Source organism: Rattus norvegicus, chromosome 7 (genome assembly GCF_036323735.1).
Source record: "Rattus norvegicus strain BN/NHsdMcwi chromosome 7, GRCr8, whole genome shotgun sequence".
NCBI lineage: Eukaryota > Metazoa > Chordata > Mammalia > Rodentia > Muridae > Rattus > Rattus norvegicus.
The window spans coordinates 21,747,328-21,766,628 of record NC_086025.1 but is presented as its reverse complement, the minus strand read 5'-3'; the positions used below and the strand labels follow the sequence as shown (position 1 = coordinate 21,766,628).

At 46.3% G+C, this 19,301-nt stretch overlaps 1 long non-coding RNA gene across 2 annotated transcripts; it reads left to right on the top strand.

Moving 5' to 3' along the window:
• Positions 1-6,335: 6,335 nt before the first annotated feature.
• LOC120093544 (uncharacterized) lies at positions 6,336-16,568 on the top strand. 2 transcript variants are annotated; one of them, XR_005486798.2, is made up of 3 exons: positions 6,336-14,858; positions 15,013-15,111; positions 15,500-16,568. It is a non-coding gene; the product is annotated as an uncharacterized LOC120093544 (long non-coding RNA). The 2 variants fall into 2 exon arrangements; XR_010053651.1 differs by having other exon boundaries at positions 15,013-16,568.
• Positions 16,569-19,301: the final 2,733 nt, after the last annotated feature.

Below are 19,301 nucleotides of genomic sequence, written 5' to 3'. Positions count from 1 at the left end.
AGGATATACCTTCTTCTCAGCTCCTCATGGTACTTTCTCCAAAATTGACCATATAATTGGTCAAAAAACGGGCCTCAACAGGTACAGAAAGATAGAAATAATCCCATGCGTGCTATCGGACCACCACGGCCTAAAACTGGTCTTCAATAACAATCAAGGAAGAATGCCCACATATACTTGGAAATTGAACAATGCTCTACTCAATGATAACCTGGTCAAGGAAGAAATAAAGAAAGAAATTAAAAACTTTTTAGAATTTAATGAAAATGAAGGTACAACATACCCAAACTTATGGGACACAATGAAAGCTGTGCTAAGAGGAAAACTCATAGCGCTGAGTGCCTGCAGAAAGAAACAGGAAAGAGCATATGTCAGCAGCTTGACAGCACACCTAAAAGATCTAGAACAAAAAGAAGCAAATACACCCAGGAGGAGTAGAAGGCAGGAAATAATCAAACTCAGAGCTGAAATCAACCAAGTAGAAACGAAAAGGACCATAGAAAGAATCAACAGAACCAAAAGTTGGTTCTTTGAGAAAATCAACAAGATAGATAAACCCTTAGCCAGACTAACGAGAGGACACAGAGAGTGCGTCCAAATTAACAAAATCAGAAATGAAAAGGGAGACATAACAACAGATTCAGAGGAAATTCAAAAAATCATCAGATCTTACTACAAAAACCTATATTCAACAAAACTTGAAAATCTTCAGGAAATGGACAATTTCCTAGACAGATACCAGGTACCGAAGTTAAATCAGGAACAGATAAACCAGTTAAACAACCCCATAACTCCTAAGGAAATAGAAGCAGTCATTAAAGGTCTCCCAACCAAAAAGAGCCCAGGTCCAGACGGGTTTAGTGCAGAATTCTATCAAACCTTCATAGAAGACCTCAAACCAATATTATCCAAACTATTCCACAAAATTGAAACAAATGGAGCACTACCGAATTCCTTCTACGAAGCCACAATTACTCTTATACCTAAACCACACAAAGACACAACAAAGAAAGAGAACTTCAGACCAATTTCCCTTATGAATATCGACGCAAAAATACTCAACAAAATTCTGGCAAACCGAATCCAAGAGCACATCAAAACAATCATCCACCATGATCAAGTAGGCTTCATCCCAGGCATGCAGGGATGGTTTAATATACGGAAAACCATCAACATGATCCATTATATAAACAAACTGAAAGAACAAAACCACATGATCATTTCATTAGATGCTGAGAAAGCATTTGACAAAATTCAACACCCCTTCATGATAAAAGTCCTGGAAAGAATAGGAATTCAAGGCCCATACCTGAACATGGTAAAAGCCATATACAGCAAACCAGTTGCTAACATTAAACTAAATGGAGAGAAACTTGAAGCAATCCCACTAAAATCAGGGACTAGACAAGGCTGCCCACTCTCTCCCTACTTATTCAATATAGTTCTTGAAGTTCTAGCCAGAGCAATCAGACAATAAAAGGATGTCAAGGGGATACAGATCGGAAAAGAAGAAGTCAAAATATCACTATTTGCAGATGATATGATAGTATATTTAAGTGATCCCAAAAGTTCCACCAGAGAACTACTAAAGCTGATAAACAACTTCAGCAAAGTGGCTGGATATAAAATTAACTCAAATAAATCAGTTGCCTTCCTCTATACAAAAGAGAAACAAGCCGAGAAAGAAATTAGGGAAACGACACCCTTCATAATAGACCCAAATAATATAAAGTACCTCGGAGTGACTTTAACAAAGCAAGTAAAAGATCTGTACAATAAGAACTTCAAGACACTGAAGAAGGAAATTGAAGAAGACCTCAGAAGATGGAAAGATCTCCCATGCTCATGGATTGGCAGGATTAATATAGTAAAAATGGCCATTTTACCAAAAGCAATCTACAGATTCAATGCAATCCCCATCAAAATACCAATCCAATTCTTCAAAGAGTTAGACAGAACAATTTGCAAATTCATCTGGAATAACAAAAAACCCAGGATAGCTAAAGCTATCCTCAACAATGAAAGGACTTCAGGGGGAATCACTATCCCTGAACTCAAGCAGTATTACAGAGCAATAGTGATAAAAACTGCATGGTATTGGTACAGAGACAGACAGATAGACCAATGGAATAGAATTGAAGACCCAGAAATGAACCCACACACATATGGTCACTTGATTTTTGACAAAGGAGCCAAAACCATCCAATGGAAAAAAGATAGCATTTTCAGCAAATGGTGCTGGTTCAACTGGAGGTCAACATGTAGAAGAATGCAGATCGATCCATGCTTATCACCCTGTACAAAGCTTAAGTCCAAGTGGATCAAGGACCTCCACATCAAAGCAGACACACTCAAACTAATAGAAGAAAAACTAGGGAAGCATCTGGAACACATGGGCACTGGAAAAAATTTCCTGAACAAAACACCAATGGCTTATGCTCTAAGATCAAGAATTGACAAATGGGATCTCATAAAACTGCAAAGCTTCTGTAAGGCAAAGGACACTGTGGTTAGGACAAAACGGCAACCAACAGATTGGGAAAAGATCTTTACCAATCCTACAACAGATAGAGGCCTTATATCCAAAATATACAAAGAACTCAAGAAGTTAGACCACAGGGAAACAAATAACCCTATTAAAAAATGGGGTTCAGAGGTAAACAAAGAATTCACAGCTGAGGAATGCCGAATGGCGGAGAAACACCTAAAGAAATGTTCAACATCTTTAGTCATAAGGGAAATGCAAATCAAAACAACCCTGAGATTTCACCTCACACCAGTGAGAATGGCTAAGATCAAAAACTCAGGGGACAACAGATGCTGGCGAGGATGTGGAGAAAGAGGAACACTCCTCCATTGTTGGTGGGATTGCAAACTGGTACAACCATTCTGGAAATCAGTCTGGAGGATCCTCAGAAAATTGGACATTGAACTGCCTGAGGATCCAGCTATACCTCTCTTGGGCATATACCCAAAAGATGCCCCAACATATAAAAAAGACACATGCTCCACTATGTTCATTGCAGCCTTATTTATAATAGCCAGAAGCTGGAAAGAACCCAGATGCCCTTCAACAGAGGAATGGATACAGAAAATGTGGTACATCTACACAATGGAATATTACTCAGCTATCAAAAACAACGACTTTATGAAATTCGTAGGCAAATGGCTGGAACTGGAAAATATCATCCTGAGTGAGCTAACCCAAACACAGAAAGACATACATGGTATGCACTCACTGATAAATGGCTATTAGCCCAAATGCTTGAATTACCCTAAATGCCTAGAACAAATGAAACTCAAGACAGATGATCAAAATGTGAATGGTTCACTCCTTCTTTAAAAGGGGAACAAGAATACCCTTGGCAGGGAATAGAGAGGCAAAGATTAAAACAGAGACTGAAGGAACACCCATTCAGAGTCTGCCCCACATGTGGCCCATGCATATACAGCCACCCAATTAGACAAGATGGATGAAGCAAAGAAGTGCAGACCGACAGGAGCCGGATGTAGATCGCTCCTGAGAGACACAGCCAGAATACAGCAAATACAGAGGCGAATACCAGCAGCAAACCACTTAACTGAGAATAGGACCCCCGTTGAAGGAATCAGAGAAAGAACTGGAAGAGCTTGAAGGGGCTTGAGACCCCTTATGAACAACAATGCCAAGCAACCAGAGCTTCCAGGGACTAAGCCACTACCTAAAGACTATACATGGACTGACCCTGGACTCTGACCTCATAGGTAGCAATGAATATCCTAGTAAGAGCACCAGTGGAAGGGGAAGCCCTGAGTCCTGCTAAGACTGAACCCCCAGTGAACTAGTCTATGGGGGGAGGGCGGCAATGGGGGGAGGGTTGGGAGGGGAACACTGATAAGAAAGGGGAGGGGGGAGGGGGATGTTTGCCCGGAAACTGGGAAAGGGAATAACACTCGAAATGTATATAAGAAATACTCAAGTTAATAATAATAAAAAAAAAAAAAAAAGATGAGGGCCAGAAAAGTGAGAACCCAACCATTTGTGTGCTGTTCCACGACTGTTCTATGATGAGACTATATTACTATCACACTATTGAATACATGTTACTTTGTTTTTGTTTTTTTTGTTTTTTTTTTTTTTTTTGGTTCTTTTTTTCGGAGCTGGGGACCGAACCCAGGGCTTTGCGCTTCCTAGGCAAGCGCTCTGCCACTGAGCCAAATCCCCAGCCCCATTACTTTGTTTTTAAACATAGAAGTAACTCTGCATACATGAACTTGCTTCATTGAGAATACTTTTAAGTTGTGATGATTTTCTTACGATATTGTTGCTAAGAGAACCCGAATATCTTGGTGACTGATGGCAGATTGCACCGCCATCCCTCCTGTCTGAGGGTTCCGGACTGGGTGAGTTCATAAATCAGAATGCATTACATCTGTATGAACATACACCACACACACTTCCTCTGGTCACAATTCCTAGACAATGGAGTATCATGAGCGTTTGCCTAGCAGTTACATTGTGTTTGTTGAAGTCATCTTTTCAAGAGGCGATTTAAAGTGTATGGGATGGTGTGCCTGGGTCGCATGGAGGTCTTAGGTCATTTTGTACAAGGGACTTTAAGCATCCTCGGTGTTGTTTCTACAGGGGTCCTGAAACCAGCCCTGCCCGCCACCATCCATGGATACTGAGAGCAGACTGTGTTTAAATGTGCCTCCGTTGATTTGCCCAATCTCTTAGTGACGCACAGCGAGGGTGGAATTTTTCCTTCTGTTACAAGTAACACGGGGCTGATATGAGGAAGGTCTGGCTTAGTGAGTTGCACTTTCTGGTGTATTTTAGCAGGGAGTTGAAGGGCGGACAGGGGAGAAAGAGATAGACAGCCCTAATTCCCCAGTATGTTGTGGCATCACCTCTGGTATTTCCTGTCACATTGGTTTGGAACATCTCACATCACAGGGCCCATCTATCCTGAGGTTTTGTCTGGGAAATGCTCTCAGGTTCTATCCAGTGGGCTTCCTGCCTCAGCAGACTTGCGGTGCAGCCTACACTGGCTCTGCCTGCCTCTAAGCCCCGCCCTTCCTTGTGCTGACCACTGCCCTGTAATACGTCTCCCCTGTCCTGGGTTTACTTGCTTGTTATTGTTTTCCTTAGGCTCATCTGAGAAACATCATCCATGCAGGTGAACCTTAGTCTCCCCCATCCCAACCCACTTAGGGTCTCATGTAGCCCAGGCTGGCCTGGAGCTTTAGATAAGACTGAGAATGACTTGAACTTCTGATCCTCTTGTTTCTGTCTCCTGAGTGCTGGGATTATAGGTGTGTGCCAGGATGGTCAGATGTCCTCATCTTGTTCTATCCTACTTGTTCTCCCACACATGTGTAGTGTCCTGTGATCCCTTCCAGCTCTGAATTTAGAATAATATATTAGTATAATAATTTTATGCTTTTCTCCTACTCAGTTATGAACTTAATCAGGGGGAGATGTTCATAATTTATCTCCTCTCTCTCTCTCTCTCTCTCTCTCTCTCTCTCTCTCTCTCTCTCTCTCTCTCCCCCCCACTGGCTGGGCAAATGAGTCAGTGAGCCCTAATGGGAAGGCAAGCAGGGGGCTCTACCCATGGCTGGGTTTCTGCTGGGGGAAGATAGTCCAGTGGTGAAAGGGAACTGAATTGCTAAGAAGGCTGAAATGGTGGAGTATGAGGGTCTATCCTGGACTGGAAGGAAATGCACACCCAAGGGGCTGGTATCGAGGAATCAGAGGCTTCATGGACTTCAAACTCAGGACTCTGTGGGTTTGAAGGACAGGTGTGGTGAGAACGGTGCCAAGGTTGGACTCCTAGGTAGTAATTCAACCAAGCATAAATGCCACCCAGGGGAGTGCTAAACAGGAAGTTAAAATGTTATCTCTCTTAGAGTCCCTTAATCAGTAGTCTCAGGTGGAGTTAGGAGCTATACATTGGACTGACAGCCCAGGTAATTCTTGAAATGGGATCCTTTGGAAGAAAGCAAATTGTTTAAGATTTCTGAGGTGGGGGTTGCTTCTCCTGCAGTCAAGTCTGGATGTGGTCACAGCAATGGATGCTTGGGAGGAGATCAGAAGGGAGAGAGAGTGAGGGTCCCAACATGCACTGGACCGTCCCTGTGTATATGGTAGTCACTCACAATTGGGCCGTGCTGGGGGAAGAGGGGCTCAATCCCATCAAAATCTTCTAGATGGAAGGGAGTGTCGGAAGGGGGCATCAGGCTATCTTGATGCTGCAGTGGAGACTTTGTAACTAACGTCTAAGGTCCTTGGGTATTCTGGTTTGGGTATAAAATGTCATACCTAGGCTCAAGTGTTTGCAAACTTGGTGGGGACTGTTTGGAGAAGTCGTGGAACCTTTAGGAGGTAAAGTGTAGCTGGAGGGAGCAGATTGCGAGGCGGACCAGATCTTGAGGTTTATAAACTGGCTCTGCTCCAGTTCCCGATCTTCCTGGGTGCAAGCGAGCAGCCTCAGGCTCCCAGGCTGTAACAGAGAGCCACCTTCATCTGCTACATGAAATACTTTACCCAAGGCAAGTTATAGAAATAATGGTTGGGGGGAGGGGTGATGGTTGCATAGGGCTGAAGTCCGAAGTGGCAGGGAAAGCCTGGCTGTAAGGAGCAGACATGGTGGCTGTGAACAGAAGCTGAGGGTTCAGATCTCAAACTACAAGCAGAAAGCGGAGAGAGTGAACTCCAAATGCTGCCTGTAAACGCTCGGTGGCAGGCTTCCTCCAACAAGGCCACAGCCCATTCAAATGGCATTGCTAACTGGGACCAACGACTTACATGTCTGAGCCCATGAGGGACATCCTCATCCAAACCACCACAGACCGTATCTTCAAACTGGGAACCCGATTGCTGGACCGACTCGGACCCCACCAGTGGTTTAAATAACGACACGGAGACTTCCACTGTAGTTTAAAACTTAGACCTTTTGCTGGGGTGGTCTTCCGTCTACTGTTTATACTTAACCCAAGTAGCCTGCAACCCACTACGTGACTAGCTCTGTAGCTCCCTGCTCCGCTCCGCTCTGTGTACATTCCCTTTCACGTCTGCTTCTAAACCTCCTGCTTCTCTGGCCTCCCCTGCATCGTGCTCCCTGACTGAAGTTCCGCCCTCATACTTCCTGAGCAAGATATTGGCTGTCGGATCTTTGTTACAACGAATTAGCAGTGAGACAGCACCTGCTACTTCTCTTAGATTGCCATTAGGCAAGCGAGGAAGGGTGAGCATTTACAAAATAGAACACTTGGGCCACAGCACCAAAATCCTGCCAGCACTCAGCTCTCTGTGGGTACAGAACCAACGATTGAAAATACAGAGATACGCCTTAATACAATGTAAGGAATTTCACCCCAACAGAGCCCAAATAATCCCTCTTCCCTTAAATGCTTATCGTGTTTTGTCACAGCAACAGAAAAGTAAATGCATTGGGTGGATCTACTTAGAGCCTGTTTGGGAAAGAGAAGCAGAGGGACTCTGTTGGAACCTTTTTCTTACTAGACCTTCTGGGGCTCCAGGGCTAGAAGGGGATGGATAGGATAGGGCGAATGCCCTGCAGAGAGATCACAGGAGCTTTGTAAATTGTGGGGACCCATGTAAAGACCCTCTCTGGAAGGCCATATGGGGCTTGAGATTAGAGAAGGGGCTCTGTTGGCTTCTCAGAATCATTACTAAAATAGAGTAATAATTCTCTTAAGGATGTGAAATTCAAAGCAAGGCACCTGTGGTAATGATAGCAGACACCAATGGCTAACACTGAATTGTTTGCTATATTCTGGGTGCCTGTCCTAGTTATCTGTAACTATTAACTGGAGCCTACAATATCTGAGAAGGGGGGGTCTTAGGACTTACGCAGATCGTATTGGCTGTGGGCATGTCTGTAGGGGACTGTGTTAAGTATTAATTCATGTGAAAGGGTTGAGTCCTCTGTGGGCAGCACCATTCCCTGGGCTATGTAAGAAAGCTAGCTAAGCATGAGACTGGGATGGAGAAAATAAAAAGTGTTCCTCTATGGTTTCTACTTCAGGTTCCTGCTTCAGTCCCTGCCCTGATACCCTCAGTGATAGACTATGACCCAGGAACTGAAACTGAAGAGGGGACCCTTTCCCCTCTCTGCTGGCTAGTCTTGTGACAACTTGGCGCACAAGCTAGAGTCATCTGAAAGAAGGGACTCTCAATCGAGGAAATGCCTCCATAGGTTCAGTTGAAGGACTTTTTCTTAATTAGTGATTGATGGGGGAGGGCTCAGTCCACTGTGGGTGGTGCCATCCCTATGCTGGTGCTTTCTGTCAGAAAGCAGGCTGAGCAAGCCACGGGGAGCAATCCAGCAGGCAGCACCCCTCCATGGCGTCTACATCAGCTCCTGCCTCCAGGTTCCAGCCCCGCTGGGTTCCTGTCTTGACTTCTTTTAGAGGATGAAGAGCGATCTATGGAAGCGTGAGTTAAATAAACCCTTTCTTCCCCAACTTGCTCTTTGGTCATGGTGTTTTATCACAGCAATAGCAACACTGACAAAGACATCTCTAAGTTGCTTTGGTTCAGAGCGTTTTGTTACAGCAACAGTAACATTTGAAATCCTGACCCGCATTGGCTCAGGTCTAAACAGCAGCTCTCAGAAGCAGGATGCCTGTCCCCATCCTTTCGAAGAGGAGGGAACTGGTATCAAGTACACGTCGGGGCTGCCACAGAGGCTCACTGTAAGTTCAATGCTGAAGTCCTGGGGGTGAAAAAAATGTATTGCCAGAGCCCAGTGTGCTATAGGTATGTGATGCAGTTTTATCGTCAGGTCGATGCTGTACAGCCCAGGTTAGAGCTGAGCTGTGCCAGCTACAGAGCACGCAAGGCTCATGAAATAATGGTGAGAAGTAGACGTACTGAAATAACAAGGTGAGGTCTGTGAAGACACAGAGCCCTGTGGGAAAAGGCAATGTTAAAGACCACCCAGGTGAAACAAAAGTTAATTTTAGATCATTGGAACTCAAAGTCTGGTCTGTGCATGGGCAGCCTTTGGGAGTTGGTTAAGAGATGTAGGTTGCGGGATGGCTTGATTGGTGAAGCAAGATGGTTTGAGATCCCGAGTCTGATCCTCAGATCCACGTAAAACAGCTGGTTTGGTGGTGATGCTTGTAATTCCAACCCTGGAGAGGGAGGCAGACAGGTGGACCTCTGGCATTTTCTAGCCAGCCTGCTGAATCAGCAAGTTCCCTGAGAGACTGCTGTCCCCAGAGAAGGCGAACGGTGCCAGAGACGCCCAGTGCCACATTTCAGAACGTTAGAGATGGCGCCTCTCCAGAATCCTTGAATTGGGATCTCCATTTCCACAGGGTTCCAGTGAGCCCTGCGAATTAAAGCCAGGCTAAGATGCGAATAGAAGCTCTGAAACATTCCCTTCAGATTCAACACTGTTCGCTACCTGGGAGTCAGTTAGTGTGTGTGAGTAGCACAGTGGGTGTCCGCCTGCTGCCACCAGAGTGCACATGCCTGCTGCAGGACAGGTAGGGACGCCGACGGGGAAGGGAAGTGAAACCTTTTATGATCTAATGACTCTGGGAGTCACCACCACCAACAAAAACAATAGCAAAAGCCAGCAATTTACTTGCTCGTCCCCTTAAAAAGCATTAAAATATGCAAAGCGAGTGTGGCCATCAGTCTCTCCCAGAGCATCCAGGATCTGGCTGTTTACAGAGGTGAATTCCCAGGTGGTACTCACAGAAGCTCCAAATTGGACATCAGCATATTTATGACCCCTTTGGTATCTTCCTCGGGACTGGGAAGGACCTGGGGGCCCCCTCTCCAGCTGTCCTGGTAGTTGCTTAATCTAGTTGGCAATCAGCACACAAAGCAGACAGGGGAATCACTCTGCTAGCAAGCCCCCTGCCCTCCCGTCTGGAGAAGAATGCGGGCTGACAGGGACACAATTAAAAGGGGATTGATTTATTGAGCTGGAATGCCCTGACAGCCCCCAACCCTCCTAATCTCAGCATCTCTCTGCCTCGTGCAATCACCATTTCCAAACAAGAGTCAGCCTACAGGATCGTCAGGCAGCCAAAGACATTCCTCCTTCACTGAAGGTAGCTTCGCCCCAGGAGCCCATAAAGCAAAAACCACATAAAAGAAGTCCTGTCCTGCATGAGGGCCTGGATAAGGATCTGGAATTCAGCAGGGAGGGACATCTAAACCCAGAGAGCAGGCAGCGGTAATGGAAACCTGCTAACCTTGGCTTAGAGGAGTTGGGGGTGGGAGACGAAGGGGTTAAGAAGAAGTCGTGGGCAGAGAGCCCTCCTTCTGTCTTTTATGTGATGAAACTGTAAATTTCTGTTCGAAATCAAGGCTTTGGAATGTTGGTGAGGGGGTGTGGGTGGTGATGGGGGAGGGGGGCTGGTGGAATTCCAGGGGAGAAAGAAGTCCCTGGATTTGAAATTAGTTCTCCCTTTGAACTGTTTCATCAAACCCAGGAGCTAGAGGTCTCACGCCCGAACACAAGTGGAATCATTTCTAATTGTTGGGCTTTGAGGGGGCTGGCCACTTCTCTTCCTATCAGAAACCCTAGCCTTTGCTACTGGGATGCTGGGAATCTCAGTGATGCTGGGAATAATGGCTGCCCTTTGTGGCTGCTGGATTTCTTGGTCCATAGCTCCCAACCTTGTAAGATGACTGAGCTCACTTTCAGCCAGGAGAGGTCCAGGGAGAGTTGCTGTGAGGAAGGGCAAAGACAAAGGCCTTGTGGGCAAACTGGCTGCACCCAAGGGAAACAGAAAGACACTGAGATGCGGGTACATTTCCTCTCCAAACTTACCAGAATAAAGTGGTCACTTCCTGTCCAGGGGTACACTGGACTGAGTGAGGGGCATAGAAAAAGTGGAAATGAACTGGGACCTCTCCCACACAGAAAGAGCCATGATTTAGGACGAAGGACTGTTCTTGAAATTAGGGACAACTAAAACTTAGTAGTAATGATACAGAATGAGAAAAAAATTAAAAAAAAAATGAGATGAGTGCTCTTAGGTATGATGGAGAAGGCTTATTGAAGGTGTGAGGAAAGCAAAGGCAGGGGAAACACAGAGGCAGAGACAGGGGCAGAGACATCTAGAAGAGTCCAGAGTGAGCTGGGATGAGTGAGTGGTGGGGGATTGGAGAAATCAGACAGTCACAGCCAAGTGGCTGGGTTACATAGGGAGAGCCACAGGGGAAGGAGCAGCCCAGTTCCTAGGCTGAATGTTTAGGGGAGAGGGGAGGGTAAGGATGGGTACTGAGGGATGCTGGGAGAACCTGGTGGCTAGGTCCACTTTGATATGTTAAAGAGGCATCTCATTTAGCCATTTGTCTGGGATTTGAGACCTAGCAGAGACTAATAATGAGGTCAGAGGTCACAATTCCCTCAGTATTACTCTGTTTTTATTCTGGGACAGGATTCCATACCTCATTATTCTTTACAACTCAGGAAGATCATTTTTGTTGTTATATCTTTGCAGCAAATGAGAAAACTGAGACAGAGAGGTTGTGTTACTTACCCAAGCACACACAGCTAGGAAGTGGTAGAGCAACTGTGCAAACTGAGCCTTGATTCACCCTGAGGCCTGAATTCTGCAGCAGACCCTTGAACCTATGCAGTATGGAAATGAATGAATGAGGTAAGGGGGAAGTTAGTGTCTAGCATGGCGAAACATGGCTTTGATAGTCACCTCATCTGACTTTCCCTTTGAGGGCTGACCCTGAAAACTGCGTGTGTGTGTGTGTGTGTGTGTGTGTGTGTGTGTGTGTGTGTGTGTGTGGTGTGTGGTGTGTGTGGTGTGTATATTATGTGTGTGTGTGGTATGTGTATATTTGTGGTATATGTGTGTGGTGTGTATGCTATATGTGTGAGTATGGTGTGTGTGTGGGGTATGTGTGTGTATATGGTGTGTGAGTGTGGTATGTGTGTGTATATGGTGTGTGTGTGTGGTATGTGTGTGTATATGGTGTGTGTGTATATGGTGTGTGTGTGGTATATGTGTGTGTATATGGTGTGTGTGTTGTGTGTGTGTATGTGTGTGTGTGGTATCTGTGTATGTGTGGTGTATATATGGTGTGTATGGTGTGTGTGTGTGTGTGTGTGTGTGTGTGTGTGTGTGTGTGTGTGTGTATGCAAACAGGTATGGAGGCCAGAGGTCAATCTGGGGTGCTGTTCATCAAAAACCATCTGTCTTGTTTGCTGAGACGGGGTAATCTGGCTGTTCGTAAGCCTCAGTGGGGTTGTAACTGTGTTTTGTATGTGCTTCTGGGGATCAGTCTCAGTTTGCATGATACACACTTTGTCAATTGACATGTTTCCTGGTCCTGAGGTCTTGTCGCTAGAATGTTCTACCTTGCTGGGCTAGGTCGTGACCCTGGGCTGATCTCACCATTGCACATCAGGATGTGTCAGAACAAGAAAGAGTGTCAGGCACCTGCTTGTCCAAGGAGCCACAGCTGATTTTTTTTATGGTCTGAGCCTGCAGTCTAGGTTTCTCCTAGGCCTAGAGGTTCTGGCTTGTCTAAGTCAAGAGACTGGGGGGTTCTGACCCCTCCCTTCCCCCATCCAGGAAGAGCTGGACTCACTGTTGAAGAAGACAGTGACTGCCTATGGGATCTCCCGTTTCTGGTGGGAGAGTGTTTGTGCAGAGTCCTGGCCTCTTGGGCATCTGAGTACCTCGTGCCTCACCAACCCTTCATAGCATTGAAAGTGTCATGAGACACAACCCTGAGACCTCCCTTGTTCTCTATGTCGTGTCCGTTGTTTGAAGCAACCTGAATATGGTGATGGGGGTGGACCCTGCAGGAGACCTCCCTTCTCTAACCTCCTGCTTCACAGTGGTCCCCAGACCTCCGTGCCTCCCTCATCCGGCCCCATCTGTACACACCCCAATCCCAATCTGATTTACCGCTCCTGATTTCTGCTACTCCTGCCCCTCCCCCGTTTCCTTTCTCTTCCTCGGGCCCCCTTCCTTCACATGTGGGCCTTCCTTCACCCCAGCTTTCTTCACAAAGCTGCATTTATTTTTCCTCTTTATTTGACCCCACGTGACCTGGTTGGATGCCGGAAGCAGCATCTGGGGAAGGGGAACACAGGCTGCTTTTCTACAGATATTTTTTCTTTTTCCTTTGGCTGAGGCAGTTTCAACCAGTTTATAAAGTTTAGTTGAAAGGTTATACATTTCCCACTTTAAACATTTCTCAATCCCCGTGAATGAAAATTTCCTGTCACCCACTCCCTTCGTTGGGTCCACAGCCCATAGAAGGCTTCCAGAGAGATGCCTGATGAGGAGCGCCGCCTGCCCCAGAGCCTTCATAGAGAATGGAGAGTATGCCCTGCTGTCCTTTTGTTGGCTTCTCTTTCGGAGAAGTGAAGTCAGGATGCTTCTCATGGTGCTTCATGTGAGGATGAGACCAAGGCAGTATCTGTGAACGGGCTACATGGACGAAATCCTATCAGGGTGAGGTCTGGATGGAGTGAACACTACGGAATAAAGGGGGGAGGGCAGAGTGAACTTGAGCTATTAGCTGAGACCCGAAATTTAAACTGGGCTGGGAATCTCAGTAGATCTTGGCTTGGTCACATGGAGAGGCCCCTGTTTTGTTTTTGTTTCTTTATCTGTTTATATACGTACGTGTGTGTGTGTGTGTGTTTGTGTGTGTGTACATGTGTGTGTACGTGTGTCTGTGCTCTGTGTGTGTGTGCTGTGTGTGTGTGCTGTGTGTGTATGTGTATGTATATGTGTGTATGTGTGTGTGTGGTGTGTGTATGTGTGCTGTGTGTGTGCTCTGTGTGTGTGTATGTGTTTATGTGTGCTGTGTGTGTGTGTGGTGTGTGTGTGTGTACGTGTATGTGTGCTCTGTGTGTGTGTGCTGTGTGTGTATGTGTGTGTGTATATGTGTGTGTGTATGTGTGTGTGTGTGCTCTGTGTGTGTGTATGTGTGTATGTGTGCTGTGTGCTCTGTGTGTGTGTGTGCTGTGTGTGTATGTGTGTGTATATGTGTGTGTATGTGTGTGTGTGTGCTCTGTGTGTGTGTATGTGTGTATGTGTGCTGTGTGCTCTGTGTGTGTGTGCTGTGTGTGTATGTGTGTGTATGTGTGTGTGTGGTGTGTGTGTGTGGTGTGTGTGTGTATGTGTGTGTGTGGTGTGTGTATGTGTGCTGTGTGCTGTGTGTGTGTGCTCTGTGTGTGTGTATGTGTGCTGTGTGTGTGTGTGTGGTGTGTGTGTGTGGTGTGTGTATGTGTGCTGTGTGCTGTGTGGTGTGTATGTGTGCTGTGTGCTCTGTGTGTGTGTGCTGTGTGTGTGGTGTGTGTATACTTCATGCCTGTGTACTTAGTATACCTTTAGTGGTTCCTCAGGTACCATCCACCTTGCTGGATTTTGAGACAGCGTCTCTCCCTGGCCTAGAGTCATTAAGTAGCCTGGACTGCCTGTCCAGCAAGCTCCCGGGTCTCCCCTTCTCTACTTTCCTACTTTCCTAGTGCTTACAAATGTATGCTATCATGTTTGGCTTATATCTTTATTTTTTTATTTTCAGAGTGGGTTCTGGGGATTCAAATCAGCTCCTCGCACTTGTAAAGCAAATACTTAACAGGTTGAGTCATCTCCCCACGTCTCCACACCAAGATCCATTTTTTAAGCCTGTCTAAGGCTGTCTGGAGTGGAGCCCCACACAGACCCCATACTCCAGCCATGCTCAGACTGCCTGCTTAGGACTCACAGTGGCTGCTTCTCTGGCTGTTTGATTCTGCGCATTACAGTCCTTTGGCTTTGAAGACTGTATGCCACGCCAACCTCTTCAGCTGACCCCTGCAATCTGAGTCCATCCTGTTTCAAAGTGGGCTCCAACACAGTGCCTGGTACATGGGTCCCCGTGGGAGTCATGTTTCAGTGTGACGCCAGCTGAACCCACATCTTGGGCTAGTTTTGCCTTCTTTCCTTCCGTTGATTGCTGTCCTTGATTCTGTTGTAATGCACACCCACTCAAATCCCTGTCTCGGGCTCTGCCTCCAGGAAACCGGATCTAAAGTAGACTTCCCTGTCACACTGGTCAAAGGATTTGCCCCAGCAGTGCCCCAACCCGTATCTCTGCTCTCATCCCTTCAATGTGAGGTAAGATCACACACACTGAGAAAAGCAAGAGAGATGGTCCTGCCACCAGCTGGATACTGGGCTGGGATGGATAGATGACCTGCTGAGGTATGCTGGGGAAGTTGAGAGGCATGGGCTTGTGTCTATTGACAGCACCAAGATGGGAAGAATACAGAAATGGGATGGGCGGGTGAAGAAGGAAGACAGACAACTTTGTCTGAATGGAGTTGGTCTCAAGGTTCCGGAAAGACACAGGGGCTAGAGGTAGTGTTATAGAGCTTGTACGTAAAGAAAGTAGGGGAAGGCAGAGAAGACTGCTGCTGTTCTTCCTGACCTGCTATGGTTTTGGCTGTGAAATCCTTCCCTCCCCCCAGTATGTGTTCCCCAGCCACAGATTCTGTTTTGGTAGGGGTTATTGACCCGTCGTGTCATGAAGACCATAACCCAGCTCTGCTTCTGGTCTGGGCTTTGCTGCTTCCTGATCCTTCCAAGCAACTACAAACGCCCGCTGTCATGGAGCCCTGCTAGGATGAACTGAATCCTCCGAGCTGTGAACCAATCGAAGACCTTCCTCCCTTAAGTAGCTTCTGTCAGATACCTGGTCATTGTGATAGAAATAGTCCAGATGCTTAGTGGCAGACCTATGTCACCCATCATGTATATCTCTCCTGCCTGGGTTGGAGACCAGTAGTTGAGAAGGGATTCAAAGCAGATGTACTAGGGGGAGGGGAGTTAAAAAGGAAGAGATACAGTCTTCCCAAATATGTAGGCTTCCCCTAGCAGCCTCACTACTTCATCTTGCCTTTTGGATATCAAATCCTTTAGTCCCTTTCTCATTATAAAGTATTGACCTTTGTTTCCTCAGTTTCTCTCCTACCTTCCTACACAACCCAACTTCTTTTGGGATTCACTTAACCAATGTTTAAGAGCCAAGAGCCTGTCTAGACATTTCAGAATGATTCCCTTTGTTGGTTGTTAGTAGGGTGAGACACACAGTAAAACGTGAACGCATTAGTGGGACAGATTCAGCGAGTCCCGCCTACCCTGACAAGGGCTGGCAGACATCCTACACTACACTCTGCTAGCTCTGTGGATCCTGGTTCAGTAGCTCACCCTTTACCGATATCCACACACCTTTCGACTCCTGGACAGAGTGATTGTGCTTGAGATTTTTGGCTTGGCACCAAACACAGATTTCAAGTCTTTTGACTTTGGACTTTGCCTGGTACAGGTTTCCACATGCAGTCAACCAGAGGCGTTGCTTGTTGGTGTGTGAGACCCAGTGAATCTTGACCTGATAGCCTTGTTTCCCTTCTGTGCAGATAAGAAGGTATGAGGACTACATAAATGGAGATGTGAGGCTAGGACGACACACCCTGTCCTCCACAGCAGGAGAGAGATGGGTAGAAAATTCATTTAGTGTGAAGGAATGATGGGTTTGAGGGGACCCCCCCAAAATAAAACAAGACCCAAAGCAATCTGTCTCTTCTACATATCCTTGATTTTTGAAATATATATATATGTGTGTGTGTGTGTGTGTGTGTGTGTGTAATTTTTGAGATTATATTTTAATTGCAACATTTCTCTGTTCCCTTTCCTTTCCCCAAAATGTCCCATATACCCCTCTCTATTCTTCTCAAATTCATGGCCTATTTTTACAAGTTTGGGTATGTACTTGTATATACATATATATCCCCAAATATAACCTGCTGAATCCACACAATGCTCCTTGTACATGTGTTTTGAGGCATTTGACACTGGACAACCAGTGTGCCCCTCCCTGGAGAGGGCTATCTCTCCTGCTTCCAGCTTTCCTCAGTTGCCCGTAGTTCCTGGTATAGAGTTGACGCCTCATGGGCTTTTCCCCATCCCAACTGTCATGTTCACTGGGGTTCTCCTTGACCATTACTTCTGGGTTTGACTGAAGTCTTGTGTGCAAATCTTTAGGCACCAGCAAAGTAAATGACAAATGTTCTTGCCACCCATGCACTAGACTCATCATTTCCCTTCCTAGACTGATGTCTTCCTTTCTATTTCTTGCCATACTCAAGTTTGAAAACTTCACTTCCCCTTCCTCTCATCCTAATTTTGTACTCGGGAGCCGAGCTAATGCTTAGTTTGATTTGTCAGCTTGACACAATCTAGAGTCATCCAGGAGAAGAGCCCCTGATAGTATTTGTGGGATGTTATCTCAACTATCTTCATTGTTGTGGGAGGACTTGCCCACCGTGGGTGGGACTATTCCCTTGGCTTCAGAGTATTGGACTGCTTACAAATGGAGAAAGCCAACTAGTCAGTAGCATGCATGTATTGATTTATTACTCTCTGGACTTGACTGTGGATATGACCAGTTGCTTCAAGGTCCTGATGCCTTGACTTCCCCAAAATTGTGAGCTAAATTCACCCTTTCTCCCCTAATTGCTTATATCAGAGTATTTTATCACAGCAAAAGGAAATAAAACTAAGATACCAGGTCTCCCTTGTTTTGGGTTTAATTTTCTCCAACCCCCATCGTTTCCAGTCTTGGCCTTTGTTCTGCTAGTGGTAACATATCCTCCCAACTGTGGTTCTGGTGCTGGGTGTAACACGTACATTGTTATCTCTGGCAGGGGTTTCTTCTCCTTTCAGACACACTCAGATCCGGATTCCCGAAAGAAATTTCCCATGCTGCATTTTGCAGGAATGAGGCTTAGATAATAAGCCTTAGTTCTTGCAGCTAGTCCTGGGGAGATATGGAATTCAAACCCATATTGTTTCCTAATCAAACATTACAGTCATAGCTACTGTGGTACCATGCCTCCAAGTAGACATTTGTGACTGAATAACAATGTGGTAGCAAATATGGTCAGGAGTCAAGTGTCTAGGACAGATAGGGGAGCCTTTGGCATTGGAAAGACTGTGGCTTATCCCTGAGGAAGTATGGTACTGCCATGGAACAGTCAGCTGACTTTGCCAAGGCGCCACAGGAAGGATAAGACCTCATAGGAAAATGGACTTCTGATGAACCCCCCCCCCCAAAGCACCCACTCTGTCACCAATCCCTTCTTAGGTCATATTTTAAATGCTGGCTGGGACACAGGGTTGTGGGATCATAGCTGAACCATCTGACTTTAAAATATATAGGGGTCAACTTGGGAATTTTATCACATTTCTGCCGCCCAAGCATGAGGTCAGCTGGCCTGTGAGTGACAGGGAGTGTTTCACTTGTAATTAGCTGAGTGTTTTGATTTTTTTTTTTACCTTATTAATTTTCTGAAAAACTGTTCTGCCTAGACTTTGGTGTGAGGCAAGTTCAGAGCCACCCCAGAGCAGCAGAGAGGTGAGTCATAGCCATGCAATCTGGAGGCTCGAGGGGGGATGGCGGGAGCTGGAGGAACATAAATTATTGTGATTGTCTTGCAGGCACACTCTGAGTTAATTACTGTGTGCTTGCCAGCTGCCTGCCTGGTGCCTTTATCAACACCAAGGCAGGAGTGATGGTTCTTTAGAGGGAAAAGAGACCTGGAGGCCCCGTGGTCTCCTGAGCGAGCTTGGGACAGAATTCCCAGCACCAGCTGGAACCTGTGTGGATTCACCCTGCGATATTCGAGTTTGAGCGGTCTCACCTCTTCTTTATTTTCCCAAGGCAAATAAATCTGGCTTTGTTCTCCACCTGCCATGTCTGGCAGGAAATCCATATGTAGTGAGAGCTGTCTTCTTACAGGGGCATTTCTCTATTTTGTGGGAATGTAAGGAATCCTTGAGATTGAGGTGGTTCAGTGAAATCTAAGGGCTTGGCCTGACAGTGGAAAACGCTCGCTCCTGGTCAGCATGCACCGACTTGAAGAAGGCGTCTCATCTCTCACCGACCAGTGCAACCAGGGCCTCAGCGAAGTCACCCCCACCTGCTGGCTGCCTGTTTATGATCCTGACTACTTTCAGCCTGTGCTCAAGGTCTCCGTGCTTGGAGAGTTTTATACCACAGTCCCCAGTCTCAGGGAATCCATAGTACATGACCTTAGTCTTGTCAAGCTTAGAGTGAGTCTCCTCTCAGGCCACACAGCTCACTCATCTCTTTAAGCCATGGGAGGCAGGCAGGGAGGGAGGGAGGGAGGGAGGGAGGGGAGGAAGGAAGGAAGGAAGGAAGGGAGGAAGGAAGGAAGGGAAATAAACCTAACCAAAACTAAAACCAAGTCAAACCAAACCAAACAACTACCACCACCACCACTACC